This window comes from Drosophila miranda (genome assembly GCF_003369915.1).
Source record: "Drosophila miranda strain MSH22 chromosome Y unlocalized genomic scaffold, D.miranda_PacBio2.1 Contig_Y2_pilon, whole genome shotgun sequence".
NCBI classification, from domain to species: Eukaryota; Metazoa; Arthropoda; class Insecta; order Diptera; family Drosophilidae; genus Drosophila; species Drosophila miranda.
Genome location: NW_022881614.1, coordinates 3,322,173 through 3,340,609, shown reverse-complemented (window position 1 = coordinate 3,340,609; position 18,437 = coordinate 3,322,173). Strand labels below are relative to the sequence as shown.

General features: G+C 43.9%; 1 long non-coding RNA gene across 1 annotated transcript; it reads left to right on the top strand.

Annotated features, from left to right (window-relative positions):
- The first annotated feature begins 10,773 nt into the window (after nt 1-10,773).
- On the top strand, nt 10,774-12,451 carry LOC117193551. The gene is made up of 2 exons (XR_004474623.1): nt 10,774-11,445; nt 11,521-12,451. It is a non-coding gene; the product is annotated as an uncharacterized LOC117193551 (long non-coding RNA).
- Nucleotides 12,452-18,437: the final 5,986 nt, after the last annotated feature.

Genomic DNA, 18,437 nt, shown 5'->3' with positions numbered 1-18,437 from the left:
GCAGACGCCGCTAATATTAAACGACACGACAAAGAGTGCGTGCGAGAGAGACAGAAAATCAGTCTGAGCGTGACGTGGGGCGCTGCGTAACCAGTGCAAATTGATTTGTTCCTTTTGGCTATAAAAATTATCTGATCTGATCCAGATTCAGCAATCTGATAGATATGATCATTATCTATGATTCTGCGTTTTTAGTTTTCTCGTATCGTCGAAATTGTGGATGCCACAGATTTTCGCTCTTTGTGGGGGCGGAAGTGGGCGGGGCAAAGTTTTGAAATATTCTTGTAGCAGTGACATATCACAGAAGTCTGAATCCAAAACATCGTTGCTCTCGCTCTTATAGTCTTTGAGCACTAGGGGGACGGACAGACGGACAGACGGACGGACGGACAGACGGACAGACGGACGGACGGACAGACGGACAGACAGACATGGCTCAATCGACTCGGCTATTGATGCTGATCAAGAATATATATACTTTATGGGGTCGGAAACGATTCCTTTTGGACGTTACACACATCCACTTTTACCACAAATCTAATATACCCCCATACTCATTTTGAGTATCGGGTATAATAAACAGAGAGACACATACAGATACACTCTTTTTGGCCATGCTACCAGTACAGACGCACACATATTTTGAGGTGTACCTGTACCTCTACCTCTACCTCTACCAATATGGATATAGGGGAAGCTCCAACCTAAGCCATCCACCAAAATTTATAAAGAGAAATACTACTACTATACTCGCATATGAACATACATACATATGTATATTTTATTGCATAACATCCCCGTTATGTTATGCGTGTGACACTAATTTTTGCATGCGCCGAAAAGCATAAATTAATTTCTTCTTTAAAATTCCAAAAACCAAACGCCAAAAAACCAAAGACGAAGCCAGGAGTAGCCACTCCGCATGTCGCTCCCTCTCGATCTAGTCACGCTGCTGTGGCTGTGGAACTTTTTGGGGCCCCGATGCCCCGCTTGCAAAGTGCTCACCATTTGCCCAATATTTGCCATTTCCTCACCATTTCGGGCCATTTTTCTCCACGACTCTACTATATGCTCTGTCTCTGGCTGTAGCTCTGGCTCTGCCCCGTTGCTGGTGGCTCAGTTTTCCTTTCGCTTTCATTCACGCGTGAAGTGGCTCGGAGCGTAGGGCAGGGATCGTGGCTGCAGCGGCAACCACCGACCACAGCAACATTAGGCAGCCAGAAGAAAACAGAAGACTTGAGGGGAATGCAATCTAACGAAGTGCGGTATACCCTTATTTGGGGATCAACAGGAAAACAGGAAACCCTTTTTGAATAGCTCCTATGCATCCAAAGGCTTTCCGAGGGAAGTTTCATTAAAATTAGTTGAAAACAGATCGGTTTACATATGTAAAACTCCCTTTCCATTTTCGTGATTCTGATCGATATCGCCAAGCGAGCGTCACGTCTCCATAGTTAATAGAGCTTTTGTTGCAGACATAATCAACGAAGCAGAAATGCTGCCCCACTCCAGTCCCCCTCCCTCAACCAAAAACTTCGTCGTCATTGTTTTTATACCTCCATCCCGCTACCCCTCCCCACCACCGTTCCACTAAACGCCATGTGCTGTTCGAGTTGGTCATTTTTTTTGGGGGGCATTCTGCCTTGCCCTGCCCTCCCCCTTGATGACCGGCCAATTAAAGCTAATGCATAGCCAAAGATCCCCCTCGATCGGATCGGATCGGATCGAACCCGATCCCCATCCCGAACTTCAATTTCAATTATTTGTCAGGGCAGAGCACAGACCCACATGCAGCAGGCCCGTAATATCGAACGATCGATAATTGATAATGGAAATATATGTATATGTGTATGGGTCTCCGTCTCCTCTGCTCTCCACTCGACCACGTACGGCATAAACTGCATAAGAAAAGAGGAGCCAGAGAGGACCACGAGCAGATTGGTGGGGGGTCCTCCCTGCGGAGGCACATGGACGTCGAGACACGAAACCAGCAAGAAAATCAAGCAAACCAAAACGACAACAACATCAGTAGCAGCAACGAACAACCAACAAATCGACTCGAACACAACACCGAAGGTTTAGATACTCTGGAAGATACATCGTTTCCATGGCAAGCCTTGGATATGGTGATCTAAAGTTGGATAAACTTGTGCTCTGGGATATCTAAGGTTCAATCATTCTGCAACTGGTTTGTGACTGATTGGTTTGGTCCCTTGGCCCCATTGGATCCTCGAGTTTCCGATCAAGAATTGATGATGCGTGCAAACATCTGATCAAAATCGTGGTACCATTTGCCAGGGCATCACAAAACCGAACCATTATAATATTAATTCCAGTGTGTGCTTCCACGTTCGCTTGTAGTGGTATGAGAAACTGGGTTAGCGTGTCGTTTGGTGCGCACACATACACATACAGTGCCAGCAAATATATGCAAGTTAACACAATCGATCGAAAAAATATATAAAAACAAGATCAGCCGTTATACAGGGGATGTTGCCCAGCGACACCGGAGTTTTGGGTACGCAACAATGTTGCAGAACGAGCAGTGAGCGTCGGGAGTGCTGGGAACTTACTTGTAAGCAGTAGAGTAGTTCGGGGGGAGAAATCAACCGCGTCGGCCGTCGCCACGCCTATCTCAAATCGAATAAAATAAAATAAAAATTGAAAGAAATAAAATTAAAATTTGTACATATGTGTGAAATTGACTATTCCCTCTTCAGTGACTTTCGTCATTGCTACGTCGCTTACGCCGCCCGCATACGAACAGTAACGCTAAAGGAGAAGACATTTACCGGTGCCGAAATACTGTTTGCGTTGCTGATGAAGTCATTCGGTGTCTCGATCATGATGGCTATGCCCATGCATTTCTTCATATTAGAATAATACTTTGGAACCCCACTATTGTACTCACCCTAGGATTAACATTAAAAGTTAATTTCGTGTGATTCGGTTTGTTTGGCTTATCATAAAGAAATGTGCAGCTAGAAGGAAAGGAACTAAAACTAATACTCGCGCGTATCGCCTATCTACTCTGACACACTGATATTTACAAGTTTCAGCCACCCTCATCGACCACATGGAAGCGCTTTCATCGTTGGATTTGATAGTAATGTGAGTGATAACCTGTGAACGTCTGCTATATGTGAATTCAAAATTTTACGCAAGTCGAAGCAACATTAAAAATTCCATGCCTCGACCGTAAACTTCCCAGCCGTACTGTAACGCTGACCAATCCAATTGTTCACGTGTTTGTTTTGTTCTGCTCTTTCGCAACAAAGTAACTATCTGCAATTCCGAATCTATCGACAACCGAACTTATGATTGGGATTACCCCACAAGCAATTGCTGTGCACTTTAAAGATGCACCCATCCGTCCCTTGTTTTTGCATTTAAACTGAAAACCATTCGAATATATTTCTATTTGTGTAAAGTAATTACCATTATTCCTGAATATACTCGTTATAATTAGTTGACACTAGTCCAATAAGATCTTTCATCATGATATTTTTATATATATAATTAATCTTAATTGCAGCTTATTTGAACATATTATCCTTATTACTTTAGTAGCCTTTATACATATATATCTACCCTCTTAGCAGCCATGAGAGCTTGTAGAAAAGTTTAATGAATAAACTGTTTGTAATGAAGTCCCGTTAATTGTTGCCGTTATTAAGGATCTTGTGGCGCCGAGATGACGTAACCTAGCAGAAGTAGAGCGTTTATTTTAGGGATCGTTACCCATTACTTAGCCTATTTGGACCGGTGCGATCAAGGAAGGGTGGGCATACCCAGTTGCAATGACACCGCAAGCAACTCTCGCTCGAATTAGTTCCGCTGACTCATCTCCCAACACTGTCATTTCTCTGTAAATTTCTTCCGTCTGAACCTTGAACCGCACGCGAAACTTATTTTTATTGTCTTTGCTCCTAATGCTCGAGCTCGTGACGCGATCTCTCCCTACCCCACCCCCACTCTACCCGACTAACCATGAGACCGGCAGCAACGCGTGCATGGATCTCGATCATACAGCTCGTCTACCGTTTCAGATCCTAGCCTCCTGCTTCGTTATCTGTTACAGTATTAGCAATATATTTTTATATATATAATAAATTTAAAAGAAAAATAAAAATAATTGGCGCCCAACGTGGGGCCCGAGCTGTCACAGCTTCAGTAAATGACCGAAAGACAGTCAACTACACCCGACTGGAAATTTCTTATCCTTCTTGGTTCAGACAACCTTGCTAACTTCCTCAATATCGGTTGTGAAGGTAAAGTGTTGCGAGAGAGACTGTTGAAATCCTGATGTTTTCCATTAAGCTCTTGGTCCAGTCCACTTAAGCTGCATCTGACTTAACCACTGCCGGTATATCGATCGAGTGCAAGTAGATATTCCATCCGTCGATCGAAATTGGGTTAATTTATGGCGACAAGCTATAACCTATCTCGCGGAGTTGAGAGTATACGCAAGGAAGTTTAGTTGCAGCTTTTTCTATTTTTTATCATCCTTCCAACTATAAAGAGCTGTCGAAATCCTGAAGCTTTTAGAGTAAGCTCTTTGTCCAGTTGATGCAAAGTAAGACCTACTTGGTCCAGTTTTTTTGGATAGGATTCAGCCGTTGATAGAAATCAGGTGTATGTATGGCAAAATGCTATCGCCTGCCTCGCGGTAGAAAGAACCTGTCCGACTCAGTATCTTTGTTTTCTACACGAATTCGTCTCTTAGACAGTGAGATTAGATAGCGAACGAGATTCAGTCTATCTCTTATGTGCATCGAAGCAGAATCATGATCCTTTTATTTACAAACATTTTGTATTTCTTTGCCTTGATATATAAATTAGTCCGTATTTAGTGTCGTAATTATCTAAAAAAGATCGTCGGGTAAGAGATTATGTACGATAATCATGCCCCTAAGTCGTAGTCCCGAGAATTTCGTTCAAATAGAGAATCAGGGAATAATTTGTAGCACGTGCGCCAAGGAAGTTGACTACCTAGCTCAGTTAATTACCACCAGCTGTGGACACCAATTCCACCGAGTCTCTTTTAACCGTAAAGCTGGAGCCAAAAAGATTTGTCCTGTCTGCCACGTTAGCTTGCATGCACCGGCTTTAAATTTAGCTGAGGAGATTGCCGCAGCCCAGACTGCAAGCCAAGACCCCAGCACAACCATGCACCAGACTAGGTCTAAGGATAGGGCAACCGATCCCAACGCAGACGCCCCAAGCGGGTCAACTGTTAGTGAGACTAACTCGGAAGTACAAATGGAAGCAAATGCCGCTTCGACCAATGCAGGTCTACACCAGGTTATTGCCGATGCTTTGGCAGCTGCAATGCAGGCTCAAACCCACATATTAGCGCAGACCATAGAAACTGGCCTGCAGAAATTATCGATTCAGCAAACGGCGTCCCGTGAAAGTATTGAACGTGTTCGTTCACAACCAATCAATACACAAACCATCGACGAGGTAGAACAACAAACGTTTCAGCAACTGTTCGGGGGTAGTTCGGAAAGACAGACGGCCAGAGAGCCACCAACTAGATATAGTCTAGGAGGGACCCCGCCAGTCTCAGAGCTACGAGCTGATAGAATAAGCCAAATCATTTCAAATTGGAAAATACGGTTTTCAGGTCATTCCTCCATTGGCGTGGACGACTTCATTTATAGGGTAAATGCCAGATATGCGAGCAACCTGTTTGAGGGCAGTGCCAGTGAATGGTTCTGGCGATACCACAAGAGTGTCCCCCTCATCCGATGGTCCGACTTGTGCGTAGCACTCAAGACTCAATTCAAAGACGGACGTACCGACTTGGATATCCGCTCATCGATCACGCAGCGGAAACAGAAGCCACATGAACCGTTTGATTTATTTACAAACTAGTACAGCCAATGACTGAGCCCTATCTGTTAGAAGCTCTTAAAGCCAATTTAGTTCCAGAAATTCAACACGAAATCTTGTATGTACCCATCAAGAGTATCGCAGAGCTACGTCATATAGTTCGTACTCGCGAGCGATTCTTGCAGAACTTGTCCAAATCTACGACAATTTTGCAGCGTGCTGCGTCTAAACGACATATTAATGAGATGCATCAAACGTTCAGTGAGACGGATGACGATGCTGATGGTGTAGATGATGCAAGTATTGATGCCATGACCCTTAACTGTTGGAATTGTGGAAGTTAGGTCACCGTTACCAAGAATGTACGGGAGAGCGGAGGGTTTTTTGTTATGGGTGTGGGAAAGCTGACACTTACAAGCCCTCTTGTAGAAAATGCAATCCAAAAAACTTGGCAGCTCGTGCACCGTTGATCAGTGCACGCAGACAGATGGTATCGAAAGCCACCAATACGGAGTAACGAGTTCAAAAACAAACTCGCTACCACTTCAACGGGCCATGTCACAAATACCAGACTTACCAACTAGGACAGAGATAGAGAATGGTAGCCAACGCTCCCTACGAAGATGTGCGTATAATGTAGCACGAAAGCAAGAACGAAAAGTTTTGATATCCGCCGTAGTTGGGAATGCGCAGGACATAAGACCGTATGCAGAGGTCCAACTATTGGGGAGAACACTGGTCACTGGTCTTTTGGATACAGGAGCAACAATAAGTTGTATAGGAGGGGAGTTAGCGTTGAAAGTTAGTCATGCGACCGTCAAAACCGTTAATGCATCTGTGCGAACTGCTGATGGAGCTGCGCAGAAAATTGTAGGCAAGATCTCCACTCCCGTGCTGTTTCGAAATGAAACTAAACCCATAACATTGTATTTAGTACCATCACTCGCTCAAGAATTATACCTTGGCATGGACTTTTGGTCTGCATTTAAATTGTTACCTCCAGGTGTAGTAACCCAGAATGCCAAGCCCGAAGTTGTTGCCTTAGCCAAGGATGACCATATGCATATAAGCCTAACGGATTCGCAACAGGCCATGTTGTGAGAGGCTATCCAAAAGTTCCCGTCATTCGCCAAAGAAGGTCTAGGTCGAACCAGCTGGATAAGTCACGATATCGATATAGGGGATGCAAAGCCAATTAAACATCGGCACTATTCGGTATCTCCTGCCGTCGAAAAGGTCATGTTTGAGGAAGTAGATAGAATGATAGTGCCTGGCGTTATTGAGGAGTCCGATAGTCCATGGTCGTCACCAGTCGTTCTCGTTAGGAAACCTGGAAAGGTGAGAATATGTCTCGATAGCCGTAAGGTCAACGAAGTCACAGTAAAGAGCGCATATACCATGCCTTTGATCGATGGAATATTAAGCCGACTACCAAAAGCTGAATATATTTCCAGCATCGACCTGAAGGATGCCTATTGGCAGATCCCATTGACTTCAGACGCTCGCGAAGGACCGCGTTCACCGTCCCGGGGAGACCCCTGTATCAATACACAGTGATGCCATTTGGACTAACCAACGCTCCACAAACCATGTGTAAATTAATGGATAAAGTTATACCCTCTCCGTTACGACATGAAGTGTTCGTCTATCTAGATGATTTGCTCGTTTTATCTTCTACTTTCGAAATCCATGTGCGTGTGTTATCCGAGTTAGCATCTCGGTTAAAACAAGCTGGGTTAACAATTAATGTCGAAAAAAGTAAATTTTGTTTGAAGGAAGTAAGATACCTTGGCCATGTCATTGGGGATGGAACTATTAAAACCGATCCAGAAAAAGTTTCAGCCATTCGCGAATTCCCAACACCTCGTTCAGTCAAACAGGTACGAAGGTTTTTAGGAGTAACTGGCTGGTATCATAAATTCATTCGAAATTATGCCGGTCTGGCCGCTCCATTGTCGGACACGTTGAAACAGAAACGTAAGTTTGAATGGACGAATGAGGCCCAACTTGCATTTGAAGATGTGAAAAGTAAACTTTGCAGTGCTCCCGTTTTGCATAGTCAAAATTTTCGGATTCCATTCGCTATTCACTGCGATGCGAGTCATACTGGCGTGGGCGGAGTACTTATGCAAAAAGATGTAGAAGGTAACGAGGTTCCGATCGCATATATGTCTAGAAAGCTAAATCAATGCCAACGAAATTACTCGGTGACAGAAAAAGAGTGTTTAGCAGCTGTACTGTGTGTTAAAAAGTTTCGCGCCTACATCGAAGGGCATGAATTTGTCATTATTACCGATCATGCTTCGTTAAAATGGCTTATGAGTCAATCGGATTTGAGCTCTAGACTCGACAGATGGTCGATAAAATTACAAGGTTTTGACTTCCAAATTCATCACCGAAAAGGAGTCAACAACAAAGTGCCAGACGCCCTGTCCCGAGCCTATACTGAAGACCTGTCCGAGCTCCAAATGGACAGTCTGCTAGATCTCAGTTCACCACAGTTTCACTCAGTTGAGTATGAGGATCTAAAAACCAAAATAACCGCCAACCAGACGAAAATGCCTGATGTCAAAGTAATTGATGGTTTCATTTATCGTCGTGCTGAACATACAGTAGGAGAAAAAGTATCCGATGACCTCTTCTGGAAGTTATGGGTACCATCCGCCCTAACGTCCGTTGTGCTGAGGCAAGCACACGAACATCCTCTCTCCTCACATCCACAAAACGCTGGAGCGAATACGGCGATACTACTATTGGCCGAATTTGGTCACCGATGTGAAGGCATATGTTAATCAGTGCGAGGTATGCAAATGTTCAAAACATCCAAGTTATTGTTTACGACCTCCCATGGGAAAAACTCAGGGAACTAACAGATTCTTTCAGAAACTGTATGTAGATTTCTTGGGACCGTATCCGCGTAGTAAGTCAGGGAACATAGGAATCTTTATAGTCCTGGATCATTTCGCCAAATTCCCATTTCTCAAACCCGTAAAGAAGTTTACAGCGGATTCGATCATCCGATTTATCGAGGAAGAGTTGTTTCACTGCTTCGGCGTACCCGAGACGGTAGTATCGGATAATGGAGTTCAGTTTAAATCACAGGTATTCCAGAGCTTGCTGAAAAACTACGGTGTCAAACATATGTTTACAGCCGTGCATGCACCCCAAGCAAACGCGTCAGAACGTGTGAATCGTTCGGTCATTGCCGCGATAAAGGCCTATATAAAACCAGACCAGTCCAATTGGGATGAAAAGTTGAGCCATATTGCCTGAGCACTACGTTCGATCACACATACCGCCATTAATTCGACCCCATACAGAATAGCGTTTGGTCACCATATGGTTACCAATGGCTCCAGCTATCAGCTATTAAGACAGCTAGAAATGCTGTAGGATCGAACAGTACAGTTTTCGCGAGACGATTCGTTCAATATCATTCGGCAAAAAGCTATGCACTCAGCTCAACAGCAGCATAGTCGCAACGAAAAAGTATATAATTTGCGTAGTCGAGACGTCTCGTTTGTCGTTGGTCAGGAAGGGTATAAAAGAAACTTCCAGCAAAGTAACTTTAGCAGAGGCTTTAATGCCAAGCTGGCACCTACTTTCGTGAAAGCCCGGGTGAGAAAAAGACTTGGTAATAGTTACTACGAACTCGAGGACCTACAAGGACGAATCCTAGGGAAATTCCATGCTTAAGATATAAAACAATGAGGTTTCAGGCGTGGATCACTCTTTTCAGTGTATCACTGCCAAGTGTGATCTTGGTAGGGGGGTGTTGTAGTGGCGCCTGTCCAACCAAAAATATCGGATAACCGTCCCACGGTTTCCCCTTCCCTTAGACATGCACCTTGCACCTTTTGGGCAGTTACGCGCAAGAAAAAATGACATAAGCTAACAGCGGCTACTGTCAAGGTGTGGTGAGAAAAGGGGAATGAGAGAACCAAGGGCTCAAGCGGAAGGAGAGTGGCTTGGGCATGTTCTTTCCAATTTTACTCGCGATCCCAGACGGACGTCTGAGGAAAATACTCAAGTAGTGCAGTGAAAGGAAAAATTCTAACCTCGACCGTAATTACCGCGTGTCCATCGTGGCTAAGATCTAGTCAAAAGATCAGCCGACCATTCCAACGTTTATTAAGCGAAGGCCGAACCCATCGGGTGAGTGAAATTGTACCCCAACTGCCGGCCAACAGAAAATTAAAGTTCGTTTTTTTTCTTAAAAACCTAACCATAGGTTCGGCCGTACGTAATACCGTACGAAACGCCGGTCGTAGTGCCGTAAGCCGTACTCACTACAGACTCGTCACCTTACCACAAATATAAATACCCAGCGTCCCGATCGACTACAGTATGGGTAAGCCGCCTTCGACCCCAAATCTGCTTTCGGCGTGGCGTCTGCATACATGTGAGCATCACTGTATTTACCGCAGCGTGTACCGGCGTGGGTCCACACACATACAAGCCTTGCTCGGCCTACCCCAGTGAAAAACGGTCGATGGGCTTTTATCTACGCGTGCAGTGACATACATATGTAAGTTAACACAATCGATCGAAAAAATATATAAAAACAAGATCAGCCGTTATACAGGGGATGTTGCCCAGCGACACCAGAGTTTTGGGTACGCAACAATGTTGCAGAACGAGCAGTGAGCGTCGGGAGTGCTGGGAACTTACTTGTAAGCAGTAGAGGAGTTCGGGGGGAGAAATCAACCGCGTCGGCCGTCGCCACGCCTATCTCAAACCGAATAAAATAAAATAAAAATTGAAAGAAATAAAAGTAAAATTGGCGCCCAACTAATTCGAACCCACGGCAAAACCTGAACCAGCGGCAAAAATTAAAAACCAATACACGCAATTGAACGTAAAAAAAAAAAAAACAGATCCAGCAGCATCTGGAAGACAAAGAAGACACCATACTACCATACACCATAAATTGTACACCATACACCACCATACACCTACCAACAAGAAGACATCAAGAAGCAGCTATACTAACATAGTATAAGTCCAGCAGCATCTGGAAGACAAAGAAGACACCATACTACCATACACCATAAATTGTACACTATACACCATAAACCGTACACCATACACCACCATACACCTACCAACAAGAAGACATCAAGAAGCAGCTATACTAACATAGTTTATGACAAAGAACATGTGAGTAGAGTGTTCATTAAAAAAAAAAAAACTCAAAACCCCACATAAAACACAATTTAGTCTTGCAAGTTGATTGATAGTGAAATAAATAAAAACAGGTGCATTTTTTGTTTAGGTTATGTGTGATAAGGAAGTACAAGATTTGGTAAAAGAATTTCAGAAACTAAAAGGAATAAATTATCAGGAAGACGTAATAGAGAACATAAATTTAGAAATGAATATATCAAACGAGCAGCTCAGACTCATGATAGAGGCCGCGGTTTCAAGCGCACTAGCCGTACAGGAACAGAGCTTCACTTCAAAACTACAGGGTATTCAGGAGAGCTTAAATAGTGTACAAATTAACGCTCCTCAAGTGGTGGCGTACATCACTGTATTTACCGCAGCGTGTACCGGCGTGGGTCCACACACATACAAGCCTTGCTCGGCCTACCCCAGTGAAAAACGGTCGATGGGCTTTTATCTACGCGTGCAGTGACATACATATGTACATATGTGTGAAATTGACTATTCCCTCTTCAGTGACTTTCGTCATTGCTACGTCGCTTACGCCGCCCGCATACGAACAGTAACGCTAAAGGAGAAGACATTTACCGGTGCCGAAATACTGTTTGCGTTGCTGATGAAGTCATTCGGTGTCTCGATCATGATGGCTATGCCCATGCATTTCTTCATATTAGAATAATACTTTGGAACCCCACTATTGTACTGACCCTAGGATTAACATTAAAAGTTAATTTCGTGTGATTCGGTTTGTTTGGCTTATCATAAAGAAATGTGCAGCTAGAAGGAAAGGAACTAAAACTAATACTCGCGCGTATCGCCTATCTACTCTGACACACTGATATTTACAAGTTTTCAGCCACCCTCATCGACCACATGGAAGCGCTTTCATCGTTGGATTTGATAGTAATGTGAGTGATAACCTGTGAACGTCTGCTATATGTGAATTCAAAATTTTACGCAAGTCGAAGCAACATTAAAGATTCCATGCCTCGACCGTAAACTTCCCAGCCGTACTGTAACGCTGACCAATCCAATTGTTCACGTGTTTGTTTTGTTCTGCTCTTTCGCAACAAAGTAACTATCTGCAATTCCGAATCTATCGACAACCGAACTTATGATTGGGATTACCCCACAAGCAATTGCTGTGCACTTTAAAGATGCACCCATCCGTCCCTTGTTTTTGCATTTAAACTGAAAACCATCCGAATATATTTCTATTTGTGTAAAGTAATTACCATTATTCCTGAATATACTCGTTATAATTAGTTGACCCTAGTCTAATAAGATCTTTCATCATGATATTTTTATATATATAATTAATCTTAATTGCAGCTTATTTGAACATATTATCCTTATTACTTTAGTAGCCTTTATACATATATATCTACCCTCTTAGCAGCCATGAGAGCTTGTAGAAAAGTTTAATGAATAAACTGTTTGTAATGAAGTCCCGTTAATTGTTGCCGTTATTAAGGATCATGTGGCGCCGAGATGACGTAACCTAGCAGAATTAGAGCGTTTATTTTAGGGATCGTTACCCATTACTTAGCCTATTTGGACCGGTGCGATCAAGGAAGGGTGGGCATACCCAGTTGCAATGACACCGCAAGCAACTCCCGCTCGAATTAGTTCCGCTGACTCATCTCCCTACACTGTCATTTCTCTGTAAATTTCTTCCGTCTGAACCTTGAACCGCACGCGAAACTTATTTTTATTGTCTTTGCCCTAATGCTCGAGCTCGTGACGCGATCTCTCCCTACCCCACCCCCACTCTACCCGACTAACCCTGAGACCGGCAGCAACGCGTGCATGGATCTCGATCATACCCTCCATCTGCTCGTCTACCGTTTCAGATCCTAGCCTCCTGCTTCGTTATCAGTTACAAAGATGAAGAACATATGTATAATGTTAAGGAGATCTTTGCAGATGAAAAATCATCTTTGGGGGGTCTGTGGCATCTCTGGGGATCCAGGATAATCACAATTTACTATGTTCTTCCACTGTAGCAGTCGATTCCTTTGGAACCGGATTACTACAGTAAATATCTATCTGGTGGTGTCTTCTTTTTTTATCGCATGCCAATTCGTGGAATCTGTCCATAATGCTCGTAATGTTCGTCTGCTGTCCGGTGTCTGGATGGATGGATGGAGTGTCTGGACTGGTCTTTCGGGCGGCGCTTAGTTTTCGGCTGACCAGGGGTTTATTAACCGTTGACATTTGTATAACGCACGTCGCTGTCTCTGTCGCTGTACAGTTATCCCGTAATTTACTCGTAATTCGGAAGCCACAAAGTACTTCGTCGTCGTGTGCCGTTATGTCTGGCACATTTTCATGTTTTACGAGTACTAAATACAGATGTACAGATTTATGTACGTACTTATATCTATCTATCTGTGTAAGGTATTCCCAGGAAAGGCAGGCAGTATTCCAGCGTGCTCCAGTTTCTGCTGGACAGGCGACAGAGCATTACAAAACTGCGAGTGAGTAGCCGCAAGTGGAGATACTTTTGCTGGTTTGGCCATTTGTTGTAATTGGCATTGCTGCAAATCAATCAAATCAGATCGGAGCCGGGCAATTTGTCTAATGAGTGTTGCCACAGGTAGCTGCAGTAAGTAGGCAACTGCGAGGTGCTAGTAACCATTGCAAATTGAATTAAATGTCCAGTTCTCGTCGAAGCAAATAGGACATACTCTACTCCACTCGCTCCCCCCAATGCCAATCGGCATCACGGTAGCACAGCACCTTCTGCGCCTGTGATGCGTTGCGTCGTCTCCTCCATTTGAAATGCGATTTGATGCAAATGCTAATTCGATTGCAGCTCAATGCACTGTTGCCGCTGCCGCTGATTGATTGCTCTGCCGAATAGATACATAGATATATAGATATGGATGAACAAAACCCCCACCGAACAAGGAATGCGCATTTCAATGAGGCCGCTGCCGCCGCGTAAAAGGAAGCAAGTAGGAGTCGAGTTCTTTCCTTGGACTTATCTCTGGCTGTGGCTGTGGCTGCCATCGGCATGGCATAGATTGAACTCTTCGGCTGATAAACAAAATAGATATAGACATGGGCATGGTGCATATTTATGAGTTGATCACTGTACATATTTTAAGCCGCGCAAGGTAGAAGCTGCAGAATATCTAGAATTTACCAGAAGGAACATAACGTTTTGCTCACAATTCGGAATTCGGAATTCCATTTCACATATTTGAATAAATTACTTCTAGTAAACAGCCACTAGCCTAATGGGGAGGGGACTTGTTACGTCCTTGACTAGTGTTTGTTTGGTTTCCGATTCACTCAATTCCATTAATTTGCATGCACTGAAACAAAATCCTTTATCTAAGCACTTGTCTGCCACACGGCGGCACTCGACTTCGACTTGGCCGCCGAGAAGAGAAGCTTGGCAACGCCGCAAGTGAACGTCTGCTAACATGCGATGGGGGGCTTGGAGCTTGGTTATTTTTTCGGTGCGGTCGCATCAATGACCAAGTGATGCGGCGCGCATGTGTGTGGGTCTCAGTGGATTTTCCTAGCTGCAATTTGTCTTGTTATTGTTGTTCTACAAAAGACAACAGCGAAAATAAAAAAAACGATGGGGAACGTTGTGAGTTGCTGCGGACACCGCAACTCTACAGTTATACCCGATACTAAGTCAGTATGGCTCTCCTCCGGCAGACGCCGCTAATCTTAAACGACACGACAAAGAGTGCGTGCGAGAGAGACAGAAAATCAGTCTGAGCGTGACGTCGGACGCTGCGTAGCCAGTGCAAATTGATTTGTTCCTTTTGGCTATAAAAATGATCTGATCTGATCCAGATTCAGCAATCTGATAGATATGGTCGTTATTTATGATTCTGCGTTTTTAGTTTTCTCGAATCTGCAATATTGTGGATGCAACAGATTTTCGTCCTTTGTAGGGGCGGAAGGGGGTGGGGCGAAATTCGGAGATATACGTTTTATAGTGAGATCTAACAGAAGTGCGGATACCAAATTTGGTTACTCTCGCCTTAATAGTCTCTGAGATTTGTGGATGCCCCAGATTCTCGTCCTTTGGGCGAAATTTGGACACGAAACGGTCAAGGTCCGATATCACAGGAGTGTGGATACCAAATTTGGTTGCTCTGGCTCTTATACGTTCTGAGATCCTTGAACTCATATTTTGCAACTGGCAAAACCGACCATGAAACCTGTGTGTTAGAGAGAGACAGAGCGAGAAAGAATGAAATTGTTTTCTTGATTCTGACTATAATAATTATACGCTCTGGTTGAGATTTTACACTCTAGAACATATAGTCATCCTCTACGATTCTGCGTTTTTGGTTTTATCGTATCTTTAAAAATGTAGATGCCACAGATTTTCGTCTTTTGTGGGGGCGGAAGTGGGCGGGGCGAAGTTTTGAAATATTTTTGTAGCAGTGACATATCACAGAAGTCTGGATCCAAAACATCGTTGCTCTAGCTCTTATAGTCTTTGAGCACTAGGCGCTGAAGGGGACGGACAGACGGACAGACGGACGGACGGACAGACAGACAGGGCTTAATCGACTCGGCTATTGATGCTGATCAAGAATATATATACTTTATGGGGTCGGTAACGATTCCTTCTGGACGTTACACACATCCACTTTTACCACAAATCTAATATACCCCAATACTCATTTTGAGTATCGGGTATAACAAAAGTCGGCTAAGAACAAACATAGTACTACACACACAATACCTACGTATACGGAACAAGACGCATGAGAGAGAACCAGTTTTTTATCGAGAGATCCGGAGCCGGCCGGCGTTCTGTATGACTTTCCGTATGAGAGCTGGCTGAGAATGAGAACCTTTCGGAGCCGGCAACAACAATACAACACGTTCTTCCGTCTGCGACTTTTGAGTGACCGACAGGCTAAAGTGCGTTTAACCGTTAGTTATGTCACACTGCACACTGAGACGGAAGCCGACCATCTGAGGGTAGGTCAAAGGAAAGGTTATGAAGAGCGGAAGTGCTTCGACTTTGGCTGAGAATGCGCACAGCGCCCGAATCCAAACGAGCAATTGGGCCAAAATCGGCATCAATCTGCAGCAATTACACGTACAAATGCAGCAGCAACAGCAGCAGTAACGTCAAGAAGAAATAGGAAAATGGAAAAGCAATAAAAAGTTACCAACTCACACTCATTTGGCAACAACCAACAAGCAACGAACGACCGCGCCGAGGCAACAACCTACCTACGTGTACGTGCCCCCAGTATCCACAGCCACAGTCACAGCCACAGCGTACTCGGGTACCGTACCTTACCGATCCTCCTCAGCATTGACTGACTCTGAAGCTCGGGAGCTATGGAGCTCGGGCTGTAGCTGGAGCTGGCTTTTGGGGGAAGTGCAATGTACTCGCCGAGCGACGACCGAAAGAAACAGACAAAAATCAAATAAAAAATCTTGTTTTTTCTGCAAGTTGCAGATTCTTCAGAAAGCTGAAAACGAAACTTGTTTGAGATTGTGGTGGGGAGAGCTGGTGCTGCAAGGGGCAGTGGCAGGGGCATGGTGCTAGAGGCACATGCAAACAACACGTCAATGCACTCTATAGTAGCCACCGCAAACGCCTCGACTAGTTTAGATTGGACTTAGACAACAACGTTGACTAGACCCGATCTACGCTCTGTCTCTGGGCTGACTCTGCGCTGCTGCTTTTGTTTTTTGATTTTCTGCCATCAATTTTCATTTTTGTGTGTGTTTGTTTGTGTTTCTGTGATTTTATACGCGATACTCAAAATGAGTATTGGGGTATATTAGATTTGTGGTAAAAGTGGATGTGTGTAACGTCCAGAAGGAATCGTTACCGACCCCATAAAGTATATATATTCTTAATCAGCATCAATAGCCGAGTCGATTAAGCCCTGTCTGTCTGTCCGTCCGTCCGTCTGTCCGTCCCCTTCAGCGCCTAGTGCTCAAAGACTATAAGAGCTAGAGCAACGATGTTTTGGATCCAGACTTCTGTGATATGTCACTGCTACAAAAATATTTCAAAACTTCGCCCCGCCTTCTTCCGCCCCCACAAAAGACGAAAATCTGTGGCATCTACATTTTTAAAGATACGATAAAACCAAAAACGCAGAATCGTAGAGGATGACTATATGTTCTAGAGTGTAAAATCTCAACCAGAGCGTATAATTATTATAGTCAGAATCAAGAAAACAATTTCATTCTTTCTCGCTCTGTCTCTCTCTAACACACAGGTTTCATGGTCGGTTTTGCCAGTTGCAAAATATGAGTTCAAGGATCTCAGAACGTATAAGAGCCAGAGCAACCAAATTTGATATCCACACTCCTGTGATATCGGACCTTGACCGTTTCGTGTCCAAATTTCGCCCAAAGGACGAGAATCTGGGGCATCCACAAATCTCAGAGACTATTAAGGCGAGAGTAACCAAATTTGGTATCCGCTCTTCTGTTAGATCTCACTATAAAACGTATATCTCAGAATTTCGCCCCACCCCCTTCCGCCCCTACAAAGGACGAAAATCTGTTGCATCCACAATATTGCAGATTCGAGAAAACTAAAAACGCAGAATCATAAATAACGACCATATCTATCAGATTGCTGAATCTGGATCAGATCGGATCATTTTTATACCCAAAAGGAACAAATCAATTTGCACTGGCTACGCAGCGCCCGACGTCACGCTCAGACTGATTTTCTGTCTCTCTCGAACGCACTCTTTGTCGTGTCGTTTAATATTAGCGGCGTCTGCCGGAACAGAGCCATACTGACTAAGTATCGGGTATAACTGTAGAGTTGCGGTGTCCGCAGCAACTCACAACGTTCCCCCTCGTTTATTTTTGTTCGGTGATTTTCGTTTGTGTCACGAGACCGCTGGAAGTCATTTAATGTCTTTTAATTCCACAGAATTTGTGGCATATGAGGTCTAGAGTCAGTTAATGGAAAGGTCTGTGCGACTGTGAGATTCGCTGATGATACTCCGTCTGGCAGCCGAGCTTTTTGTTCGTATTTTGTGACAAGTCAAGTCAAGTAGATCCTTAGATGGAGAAGATTGCTGCTGAAAGATTGGGTTTTGTTTAAGGAAATCTACTCGTTCACTTATGCATCTATTAACCGACTTTTCTCTGGAGAGGCTATAAAAGTTATATATTCATATAAGATTTACGCATATTCTATATCAATATATATTTGACCAATTATTCTATATCAAAGCATTCACACCCAGCGTTCGTTTAAGCAACCAAATCAATAAACTTTTCATTTAAATAATTACAATCGGCATTGAATTCGAATAACCGCCAAAATACACACTGCTCTCGATAGACATATCGATAGTACTATCGTATTGCACAGTCGCACCCGTAGCAAATACACAAACCAAACAAAAAAACTGGTTGATGTCGCGGCTAATGTAAGGAAATTGCACAGTGTCGCCCCT